Raw genomic sequence first — 12,988 nt, forward strand, 5'->3', positions numbered from 1 at the left:
TCATTGTGCACCACTAACTTTTTGCACCCCAAATCGCATAGGCCACGCCTTCATCATTAAACCACCCCCCCAATCCGACAGGCCCCGCTTTCGACCCGGACACCCGCTCTTAGCCACCCACCCAAGACGCCCTAAACCCAGCCGCGGGAGCACAGAGCCACCTCGGACTGTGAAATAACGCACGCGCTGCGTCGCGGGGCTGCCCACGCCAAGTGTGTGCGTGCACGCGCGCCGTCAAGCGCTTGACCGGCGCGGCTAGAGGCTTCGCTGGCCGCCGTGGCAAGCGGGTACAATTACTCGGGTCTCTCTTCATGACGAATAAGCCTTTCGCCTTTTACTAAAGACTTCCGTGGAGAGGGACGTTGATGAGTTATGGCTATTTTTGGAAGGCCTTGCCCATCGGACAAGGCCAGCTCAGCTGTTGAAGAAAATGACAGGGAGCACAGTGGTGCGCTTGGTTGTCTGAGTGCAAATAGGTGTGAGCGCTTGAACTAATAGTGTCGAAGGTTTTCAAAATGTGTCAAAGTGTTAAGATCTACAAGCTCACATACTGCCACTGTGTCTTGTTATGTGTGCTTAAGACATGGCTGTTGGGTACCGCAAAGAGGCCATTGTTACGCCCACGTGGAGGGGACTAGTCGTCGTCTGACCGGCAGGGGACTGGTATGTGGATGAGTGCTTTCCTCTATGGCCAGCATGTACAATTCATACTTACCTGGCAGGGGAGACACCATGATCACGAAGGTCGGTTCACCCTCGGCGAGGCTCAGCCATTGCACGCCGTGCTTTGCTGACCCGGGCGAATTCCCCAAATGTGGGAATCTCGACTGCACAATTTCTGGTAGTGGGGGACTGCGTTCGCGCTCTCCCCTGATTAAGTGTTGAAAACATGCGTATAGTGCTGGAGAGGAGCCCTACGGGCTGCTGCTTACGACCATACCACCCTGGAAACGACCGATCTTGGAATATAGGCAGGGCAAGCGCATAGGCCGCGCCCACATCATCAAACCACAGCCCCAATTGCCCGGCTCTCCACTCGGACCCAGGAAGCCTCGGGCCCCCACCGGGGTGCCAGGCCCGACAGCCAGCTAAACCCACGACCCGGCTCTCCATCCGAACCCGGGTACCTTTTGCCCGGCTCTCCACTCGGACCCAGGAAGCCCTGGGCCCCCACCGGGGTGCCAGGCCCGAAGCCAGCTAAACCCACGACCCGGCTCTCCATCCGAACCCGGGCACCCACTCTTAAGCACCCCTCCCCCGGAACCTTCACAATGTAATACCAGGTGCTGTAAGCTTTTCATTAGCGCATTGGCTGCTGCCATCTGCTGTACATGGGCCGTACCGGCCACAGCTGCCTTTGCTTACGGCCATACCACCCTGAACACGCCCGATCTCGTCCGATCTTGGAAGCTAAGCAGGGTCGGGCCTGGTTAGTACTTGGATGGGAGACCGCCTGGGAATACCAGGTGCTGTAAGCTTTTTCATGTCGGCATACTGAATGAGCAACGGTCATTCATGAATGGCGATGCAAAACACTGGATCATTGTGCACCACTAACTTTTTGCACCCCAAATCGCATAGGCCACGCCTTCATCATTAAACCACCCCCCCAATCCGACAGGCCCCGCTTTCGACCCGGACACCCGCTCTTAGCCACCCACCCAAGACGCCCTAAACCCAGCCGCGGGAGCACAGAGCCACCTCGGACTGTGAAATAACGCACGTGCTGCGTCGCGGGGCTGCCCACGCCAAGTGTGTGCGTGCACGCGCGCCGTCAAGCGCTTGACCGGCGCGGCTAGAGGCTTCGCTGGCCGCCGTGGCAAGCGGGTAGAATTACTCGGGTCTCTCTTCATGACGAATAAGCCTTTCGCCTTTTACTAAAGACTTCCGTGGAGAGGGACGTTGATGAGTTATGGCTATTTTTGGAAGGCCTTGCCCATCGGACAAGGCCAGCTCAGCTGTTGAAGAAAATGACAGGGAGCACAGTGGTGCGCTTGGTTGAATGAGTGCAAATAGGTGTGAGCTCTTGAACTAATAGTGTCGAAGGTTTTCAAAATGTGTCAAAGTGTTAAGATCTACAAGCTCACATACTGCCACTGTGTCTTGTTATGTGTGCTTAAGACATGGCTGTTGGGTACCGCAAAGAGGCCATTGTTACGCCCACGTGGAGGGGACTAGTCGTCGTCTGACCGGCAGGGGACTGGTATGTGGATGAGTGCTTTCCTCTATGGCCAGCATGTACAATTCATACTTACCTGGCAGGGGAGACACCATGATCACGAAGGTCGGTTCACCCTCGGCGAGGCTCAGCCATTGCACGCCGTGCTTTGCTGACCCGGGCGAATTCCCCAAATGTGGGAATCTCGACTGCACAATTTCTGGTAGTGGGGGACTGCGTTCGCGCTCTCCCCTGATTAAGTGTTGAAAACATGCGTATAGTGCTGGAGAGGAGCCCTACGGGCTGCTGCTTACGACCATACCACCCTGGAAACGACCGATCTTGGAATATAGGCAGGGCAAGCGCATTGGCCGTGCCCACATCATCAAACCACAGCCCCAATTGCCCGGCTCTCCACTCGGACCCAGGAAGCCTCGGGCCCCCACCGGGGTGCCAGGCCCGACAGCCAGCTAAACCCACGACCCGGCTCTCCATCCGAACCCGGGTACCTTTTGCCCGGCTCTCCACTCGGACCCAGGAAGCCCTGGGCCCCCACCGGGGTGCCAGGCCCGAAGCCAGCTAAACCCACGACCCGGCTCTCCATCCGAACCCGGGCACCCACTCTTAAGCACCCCTCCCCCGGAACCTTCACAATGTAATACCAGGTGCTGTAAGCTTTTCATTAGCGCATTGGCTGCTGCCATCTGCTGTACATGGGCCGTACCGGCCACAGCTGCTTTTGCTTACGGCCATACCACCCTGAACACGCCCGATCTCGTCCGATCTCGGAAGCTAAGCAGGGTCGGGCCTGGTTAGTACTTGGATGGGAGACCGCCTGGGAATACCAGGTGCTGTAAGCTTTTTCATGTCGGCATACTGAATGAGCAACGGTCATTCATGAATGGCGATGCAAAACACTGGATCATTGTGCACCACTAACTTTTTGCACCCCAAATCGCATAGGCCACGCCTTCATCATTAAACCACCCCCCCAATCCGACAGGCCCCGCTTTCGACCCGGACACCCGCTCTTAGCCACCCACCCAAGACGCCCTAAACCCAGCCGCGGGAGCACAGAGCCACCTCGGACTGTGAAATAACGCACGTGCTGCGTCGCGGGGCTGCCCACGCCAAGTGTGTGCGTGCACGCGCGCCGTCAAGCGCTTGACCGGGGCGGCTAGAGGCTTCGCTGGCCGCCGTGGCAAGCGGGTAGAATTACTCGGGTCTCTCTTCATGACGAATAAGCCTTTCGCCTTTTACTAAAGACTTCCGTGGAGAGGGACGTTGATGAGTTATGGCTATTTTTGGAAGGCCTTGCCCATCGGACAAGGCCAGCTCAGCTGTTGAAGAAAATGACAGGGAGCACAGTGGTGCGCTTGGTTGTCTGAGTGCAAATAGGTGTGAGCGCTTGAACTAATAGTGTCGAAGGTTTTCAAAATGTGTCAAAGTGTTAAGATCTACAAGCTCACATACTGCCACTGTGTCTTGTTATGTGTGCTTAAGACATGGCTGTTGGGTACCGCAAAGAGGCCATTGTTACGCCCAGGTGGAGGGGACTAGTCGTCGTCTGACCGGCAGGGTACTGGTATGTGGATGAGTGCTTTCCTCTATGGCCAGCATGTACAATTCATACTTACCTGGCAGGGGAGACACCATGATCACGAAGGTCGGTTCACCCTCGGTGAGGCTCAGCCATTGCACGCCGTGCTTTGCTGACCCGGGCGGGCGACGTTGAGCCGTACAGTAGTGCTTTTCCCGCGCGAGGCGATTGGCGGAGGTTCTCCGCTCGGTCTCCGTTGGCCAGATTAGCATATGGGAGTGTCCAAGGTCGTCAGAGTTGCATACCTGTGTTCAAATTTACATCTCATTCAATCTGACATCCACGAGAGGTCCAGGGTTCGAGCCTGGGATTGTGCAAAGCATAAATCTGACATCCACGAGAGGTCCAGGGTTCGCGCCTGGGATTGTGCAAAGCGTTCTGTGAAAGAACTCTGAACCAAGTGTTATATGTTGCAATTACAAATAGTTTGTGCATTCGGGTACTATTATGACTTATGATAACATTTCATGTAATAAACACACAAGCAGGACATGCTGTAAAACATTAAGCCTTCTATCACCGCAGGGACTTGAACCCCATTTCAGACACCTGAAAGTACCTTCTACCGGTGATTGTTTTGGCCATGCTAACATGTCCTTACTTGCATGATAAAATAAAACATCTGCTGATGCACAAACCTGTACTGTCAATGTTGTAATCTTGAATCATTGGATGTTTCTGCGTCTCGCAACAGGACACCGTCCTCCAGGCGACTCGACCTTGGCTGATGAGACACCGGCTTGAGTCCAAGTGGATGCTCCAAGCGCTGTGGGTGAAAAGGTATAAAATATGATAAGACTAGCCTGCCTTGATCAAGCACACAGCTTTCCTTCATTGTTTACCGATTGACCTGTAATGACCATGTACAATAGCAAATTGGGTTAAGGTTATAGGGTTAATTATTAGGATATATTGTAGATCGGCTATCTTATATTTCTGAATTCACATGCAAGTAAAGACATGGTGTTGCAAAGCAAAAGAAAGCGCTGGTATTGTACTATCCAAGCTTCTGCCTGGATATAGGGTTCGAAGCCCTACAGCGCTGTAACCTGCTGACTGCCTCACCTTCGTGCTGCTGTATGTTTACATTAAATATGAAATTCACTATTTCACCAGTGTTAAGATGCTTTTAATGTTTTCTATCATCTCATTAAAAACTGTCCCTGCTGTTTCTCTGAACATAGTTGGTTGGATGTAACTTTTTCTGAATGGCCTGTGTATTCATTGCAGCTTTAATTCAATACTTAACTGAGGGTAATGTTATATTAATGTAAATTTGTGTTGCTATACAAATGCTCATTTAACCTATTCTGGACCCCTTTTGGTGTTTTAAGCATCAATTATACTTTAGCTATTGAAAAATAGCAGATCCACAAGCTCATAGTGCTGCACTATTGAAAAATAGCAGATCCACAAGGTCATATAGTGCCGCACTATTGAAAAATAGCAGATCTACAAGCTCATAGTGCCGCGCTACAAGCGGGCGGAGCAGTAGCAGGTTGCCTGTTGGTGGTGTGGGCGGGGCTGATAATCTGCACACCTGAGGGATATATAGGCCTAACTAGGCAGCATACAAACATTTGTCTCACTGAGAGGTGCTTGAGCACCACAACTCCTATGTGCCTGTATACTGAATGATGAATTAATGTAAGTCTGCTTTCCTATATATCCTACTCGTTGTATTGCCTATGTTTCCTACTGTGTATTACGCCTGACTTATCCCCATTATTGATTGTTATATATTTCCTTCTCTTGCCTGTCAAATCATCACTCATCCGTCATTATCCACTGCCATACCTGTATCTGCAAAGACTGAATAAACTCTCAATGTCAATACTGTCTGGTCTGATTCATGCTCTAACAGGCATGCTGGTGTAGAGGTGCAAAGGTACATAGCCAGCACCCCCCCCCCCCCCCCCCCCCCTCACTAGAATATTTCAACTTAACTGAGGGTAATGTTTTATTAATATCAATTTGTGTTGCTATACAAATGCTCATTTAACACAATCTGGACCCCTTTTGGTGTTTTAAGCATCATATTATATTTTAGCTATTGAAGAATAGCAGATCTACAAGCTCATAGTGCCGCGCTAGGAGCTTGTAGATCTGCTGTTTTTGAAAACTGGGGGGTGCCTGGAACAACATATTTTCAGATGGGGGTTCAAGGCCAAATAGAGGCAACCATATATGAATACAACACAAAATATAAAACACCTGAATGTGGCCATAGCACTCTGCGCTCGGATCTGTGAAATAAAAATAAGAGCACTGTTTACCTGACGTGCTGTTGCTACACTTAACATGATAAAATATCAAGTGTTAACCCATAGTCATTCATAGCTACTGTGTAGGTTTATTTTATTTTATCGTACAGCCTAGTGCAACCTTTTCAGGCTGGAACCCCCAAAATAATCACGTTTAAACTGGTCCACCCTGAGAAGCACTTGGAATTGTAGGAGTTAAGTTGAGGTATTTTATTTTATATATATATATATATATATATATATATATATATATATATATATATATATATATATATACACACACACACACACACACACACACACACACACACACACACACACACACACCTGCTGTGAAAACAGCAGATCTACAAGCTCACATTGGCGTTGTGAGCTTGTAGATCAGCTGATTTCACTACTTCAGAGTTGAGGGTCCTCACAAATAAAACATCTGAGAACCACTAGTACTAGTTGGACTCCAGTCCTAATGAGCTTATTTCTTAGCTTTTTCTTTTATGTATTCATAAAGGTTACTGCAAACAAATCACTGCATTTTGGTTTAATTCATTTTTTGGAAAATGTTTTTAAATAATAAAAGCTAATTTAGGAAACAACCATAACAGACGCAGTGTTTGGGAACCAGTGCTTTAGGGGATATGAGAATGATGTCATACAGTGCAGATCATCTCTTTTGGGATGAAGACAGATATAGTCACTGACACTGATGTACTACAGACACTGATGAAGACAGATACAGCTCTAAAGTCCACAGACTCAAAGCCAAATGTGAGAACCCAGAGCACTAGTAAATAAATATTCATCTCAGATACAGACAAGAGCTGCAACAGTCAATCTTACCATTTCAGCATAAATAATATAATTCATGTTACGCTGAGCACTTTACACAACTCAGACACCCAGATGGATGACAAACATGTATTGACAGCATCCACTGTTTTGCCACAGCTTCCTTGGTCAGAAAAGGCCAATCTACAAGCTTGCAGATCGGCTATTTTCAACAAATCAAACAACTGTAGTTATGATGATAATAAAGTTCACAAAAACTGAGCTAACAGCTCATCCCCTCAATCTGCTACATAATGAACCAAGCTAAATATAATAAAAATATCGAGTCATTTGGGAGTTCTAATGAGTAAGTGATCAGTGATTAACTGATTATGATCTATGGAACATATTTGGATTGAACAGACTGTTGCTTGTATGGTGTAGTGTCTGTGTTATTGTTACCTTTGCATAGACATTTCTATAGAGAAGATGATTACCATACATATAATTGTATCTAGAACCAATCTAATTTGAAAGACACTAAGCACTTACTTATTTGTATTTGAAATAAAATGTACACTCACAACTGAATGTATCCCACGTCGTTCTAAACAAGCCAGTGGAAGGAGGCGTGCATGTACTGTCCAACTTGAAGAACCATCTTCCCCAGGCATTGCAGGCGCGTGGGTGCTGTGATGCCTTCAGCCTGGAGACGTTGCACAGCATAGGGGATGGCTGTGGACTCCAGCAGCAGCTCTGGCGGAGGTTTGGGAAAGGACGCTGGGTATTCCCGCTCCTTGTACTGCTGGCAGTCCCTTGAAGGATGTAAAATGGCCTCTTGGCGACTCAAAGGTGCATCACTGTTCACCACCCGGATGACTGGCATCGACATGATGTGTGACTGTGACCTGCAATCTGTCTCCTTGCATAAACAAACAAACACATAAATACATTATTACTTCCATATGAAATCTAACTTGTTATACATTTCTGTATAAGGTGAGGAGAAAACATCACAATGCACACAGAGAAGAAATGGATGCACTGTCTTAGCTGCTTCTAACACAAATGACTGCCTTAACTAATGTCACTCACAGCGACCTGTTCTCATTAATAGAGCCGTTTCATTAAGGATACTTCTGTCTTTCAAAATCAAACCATTGTAGATATCACAACAGCATCCAATTTGAATCACATTATAAGACAAGAAACCAATCTACAAGCTCACAACCCTGTGTTGTAGGGTTTCTTGAAAAGTTATTTCAGAGCATCATTCATTCTTTCTTTTTAAAACACTGAGCTTTGCCCAGACTTTTAATTTACTGATAAACATCTGCATAATTCAATTTAATAAATATAAAGTGTTTCACTTTAAGGTTAATAAAACACCTCCTTGTGGTTGGGGGAACTTTCTCAAGCCCTTGTGTCAAACTTGTTTGTATGTGGGGAACCGGATTGCTAACTAACATTATATGTAAAGATATACAGGACAAAATGTGAAACATTAAGCACACACTGCAGGGACTCGAACCCTGTTCCCGGGGCAGAACACCAGGAGTACCGTTACCAGTGTTTTTGCCATGTTGACACAATATGTCCTCAATAATAAAATTACACCCTCCTTTATTTGTACATACGCTGCCTAAATGCTCCGTTTGTACAACAAACACAAAAGTTTGCGGTCACACAATTGATAGGTGCTGGGTAATATTAATCTCACCACCTGCCAATTGTGTGACTGCAAACTTTTGTGTTTCCCTGGTCAATTGGTGATGACGTCTGCGGTAAACAGGACGTATTTGTAAAATCAGTTCATCGATTGTTGGCCCCCCTCGCCCGGAGAGAGAGATGTCTGTGTGCATCTCTTGAAAAAGTGGAGATAATTGACTAAATACACGTTTTGTGCCAGAACTTTCACATGGATATAAAACTAGAGGACCATATTTCACTCCACGTCTTTGGAATTATTTAATGGGTGAGTGCAAATTTTCATATCTACCAGGATCTGGTGCGTTGCCAAGGCGCTAATTCAGTTAGCAAGATAAACATCTGACGATTTAAACGTGCAATGTTAATGTGATTAATAGTTACTGGCTTCTGTTGGCATTAAAAAGGCACTTTACCAGGCAGGCTGTATGCTTCGGTCTGCTCACTCTGCTGTCACCACCACCACCGCTGCTGCTGTGTGAAAAGCAGTGACACAGATATACAAATCCAGGCCATAATGTAATCAAATAAATTAAAATAAACATCGGGATGTTGTCGGGGCACGACCTGCACATTGACACCGTGATTCTTTTATCAAAGTGCCTGTAAATTAATTCTCAAACCTGCTGCTGTGATGCTGTCGTTTTATTTCCGTCCGCCCGTACATAATTTCGTCCAAACTTATAAAACATAAAAATCGGGATGTTGTTGGGACCCCACCGACACATCTATACCGTAATTGTTTCATCAAAGTGCCTGCAAATTAATTCCCAAAGTATAATATTGTTTTCAACGCAGCTTCTCCGGTCCGCACTGACAGGCAGCAACAATGGCCGCCGTTCAGTTTCTCAGAGCTGTGGAGGGGGGCGGGAACCTGCATAATGAGATGAGGGGTGAGGAGGGGGCGAACGGAGACTGGGAATGCATTGGAGTCAATGAGGGTAGCCGAACGGAGACTCGAGGGGGAGGGCCCGGCGAGCGGAGACTGAACGGAGACAGGGGGCTTTAGAATGGGAGCGGACGGGGGCGAGCAGAGACTGTGGGCGTGCTGTGGGCGTGGTCCCGAACGGAGACCGAGCGGAGACTCTTTTGCACGACCGTAGACTCCGGCTCTGCGAGCCCTGTCATTTTCTTCAACAGCTGAGCTGGCCTTGTCCGATGGGCAAGGCCTTCCAAAAATAGCCATAACTCATCAACGTCCCTCTCCACGGAAGTCTTTAGTAAAAGGCGAAAGGCTTATTCGTCATGAAGAGAGACCCGAGTAATTCTACCCGCTTGCCACGGCGGCCAGCGAAGCCTCTAGCCGCGCCGGTCAAGGGCTTGACGGCGCGCGTGCACGCACACACTTGGCGTGGGCAGCCCCGCGACGCAGCACGTGCGTTATTTCACAGTCCGAGGTGGCTCTGTGCTCCCGCGGCTGGGTTTAGGGCGTCTTGGGTGGGTGGCTAAGAGCGGGTGTCCGGGTCGAAAGCGGGGCCTGTCGGATTGGGGGGGTGGTTTAATGATGAAGGCGTGGCCTATGCGATTTGGGGTGCAAAAAGTTAGTGGTGCACAATGATCCAGTGTTTTGCATCGCCATTCATGAATGACCGTTGCTCATTCAGTATGCCGACATGAAAAAGCTTACAGCACCTGGTATTCCCAGGCGGTCTCCCATCCAAGTACTAACCAGGCCCGACCCTGCTTAGCTTCCGAGATCGGACGAGATCGGGCGTGTTCAGGGTGGTATGGCCGTAAGCAAAGGCAGCTGTGGCCGGTACGGCCCATGTACAGCAGATGGCAGCAGCCAATGCGCTAATGAAAAGCTTACAGCACCTGGTATTACATTGTGAAGGTTCCGGGGGAGGGGTGCTTAAGAGTGGGTGCCCGGGTTCGGATGGAGAGCCGGGTCGTGGGTTTAGCTGGCTTCGGGCCTGGCACCCCGGTGGGGGCCCAGGGCTTCCTGGGTCCGAGTGGAGAGCCGGGCAAAAGGTACCCGGGTTCGGATGGAGAGCCGGGTCGTGGGTTTAGCTGGCTGTCGGGCCTAGCACCCCGGTGGGGGCCCGAGGCTTCCTGGGTCCGAGTGGAGAGCCGGGCAATTGGGGCTGTGGTTTGATGATGTGGGTGCGGCCTATGCGCTTGCCCTGCCTATATTCCAAGATCGGTCGTTTCCAGGGTGGTATGGTCGTAAGCAGCAGCCCGTAGGGCTCCTCTCCAGCACTATACGCATGTTTTCAACACTTAATCAGGGGAGAGCGCGAACGCAGTCCCCCACTACCAGAAATTGTGCAGTCGAGATTCCCACATTTGGGGAATTCGCCCGGGTCAGCAAAGCACGGCGTGCAATGGCTGAGCCTCGCCGAGGGTGAACCGACCTTCGTGATCATGGTGTCTCCCCTGCCAGGTAAGTATGAATTGTACATGCTGGCCATAGAGGAAAGCACTCATCCACATACCAGTCCCCTGCCGGTCAGACGACGACTAGTCCCCTCCACGTGGGCGTAACAATGGCCTCTTTGCGGTACCCAACAGCCATGTCTTAAGCACACATAACAAGACACAGTGGCAGTATGTGAGCTTGTAGATCTTAACACTTTGACACATTTTGAAAACCTTCGACACTATTAGTTCAAGCGCTCACACCTATTTGCACTCAGACAACCAAGCGCACCACTGTGCTCCCTGTCATTTTCTTCAACAGCTGAGCTGGCCTTGTCCGATGGGCAAGGCCTTCCAAAAATAGCCATAACTCATCAACGTCCCTCTCCACGGAAGTCTTTAGTAAAAGGCGAAAGGCTTATTCGTCATGAAGAGAGACCCGAGTAATTCTACCCGCTTGCCACGGCGGCCAGCGAAGCCTCTAGCCGCGCCAGGCAAGCGCTTGACGGCGCGCGTGCCGCACACACTTGGCGTGGGCAGCCCCGCGACGCAGCACGTGCGTTATTTCACAGTCCGAGGTGGCTCTGTGCTCCCGCGGCTGGGTTTAGGGCGTCTTGGGTGGGTGGCTAAGAGCGGGTGTCCGGGTCGAAAGCGGGGCCTGTCGGATTGGGGGGGTGGTTTAATGATGAAGGCGTGGCCTATGCGATTTGGGGTGCAAAAAGTTAGTGGTGCACAATGATCCAGTGTTTTGCATCGCCATTCATGAATGACCGTTGCTCATTCAGTATGCCGACATGAAAAAGCTTACAGCACCTGGTATTCCCAGGCGGTCTCCCATCCAAGTACTAACCAGGCCCGACCCTGCTTAGCTTCCGAGATCGGACGAGATCGGGCGTGTTCAGGGAGGTATGGCCGTAAGCAAAGGCAGCTGTGGCCGGTACGGCCCATGTACAGCAGATGGCAGCAGCCAATGCGCTAATGAAAAGCTTACAGCACCTGGTATTACATTGTGAAGGTTCCGGGGGAGGGGTGCTTAAGAGTGGGTGCCCGGGTTCGGATGGAGAGCCGGGTCGTGGGTTTAGCTGGCTTCGGGCCTGGCACCCCGGTGGGGGCCCAGGGCTTCCTGGGTCCGAGTGGAGAGCCGGGCAAAAGGTACCCGGGTTCGGATGGAGAGCCGGGTCGTGGGTTTAGCTGGCTGTCGGGCCTGGCACCCCGGTGGGGGCCCGAGGCTTCCTGGGTCCGAGTGGAGAGCCGGGCAATTGGGGCTGTGGTTTGATGATGTGGGCGCGGCCTATGCGCTTGCCCTGCCTATATTCCAAGATCGGTCGTTTCCAGGGTGGTATGGTCGTAAGCAGCAGCCCGTAGGGCTCCTCTCCAGCACTATACGCATGTTTTCAACACTTAATCAGGGGAGAGCGCGAACGCAGTCCTACACTACCAGAAATTGTGCAGTCGAGATTCCCACATTTGGGGAATTCGCCCGGGTCAGCAAAGCACGGCGTGCAATGGCTGAGCCTCGCCGAGGGTGAACCGACCTTTGTGATCATGGTGTCTCCCCTGCCAGGTAAGTATGAATTGTACATGCTGGCCATAGAGGAAAGCACTCATCCACATACCAGTCCCCTGCCGGTCAGACGACGACTAGTCCCCTCCACGTGGGCGTAACAATGGCCTCTTTGCGGTACCCAACAGCCATGTCTTAAGCACACATAACAAGACACAGTGGCAGTATGTGAGCTTGTAGATCTTAACACTTTGACACATTTTGAAAACCTTCGACACTATTAGTTCAAGCGCTCACACCTATTTGCACTCAGACAACCAAGCGCACCACTGTGCTCCCTGTCATTTTCTTCAACAGCTGAGCTGGCCTTGTCCGATGGGCAAGGCCTTCCAAAAATAGCCATAACTCATCAACGTCCCTCTCCACGGAAGTCTTTAGTAAAAGGCGAAAAGCTTATTCGTCATGAAGAGAGACCCGAGTAATTCTACCCGCTTGCCACGGCGGCCAGCGAAGCCTCTAGCCGCGCCGGTCAAGCGCTTGACGGCGCGCGTGCACGCACACACTTGGCGTGGGCAGCCCCGCGACGCAGCACGTGCGTTATTTCACAGTCCGAGGTGGCTCTGTGCTCCCGC

This window comes from Protomyctophum bolini, assembly GCF_963924005.1.
Source record: "Protomyctophum bolini genome assembly, chromosome: 16".
Classification (NCBI taxonomy): Eukaryota; Metazoa; Chordata; class Actinopteri; order Myctophiformes; family Myctophidae; genus Protomyctophum; species Protomyctophum bolini.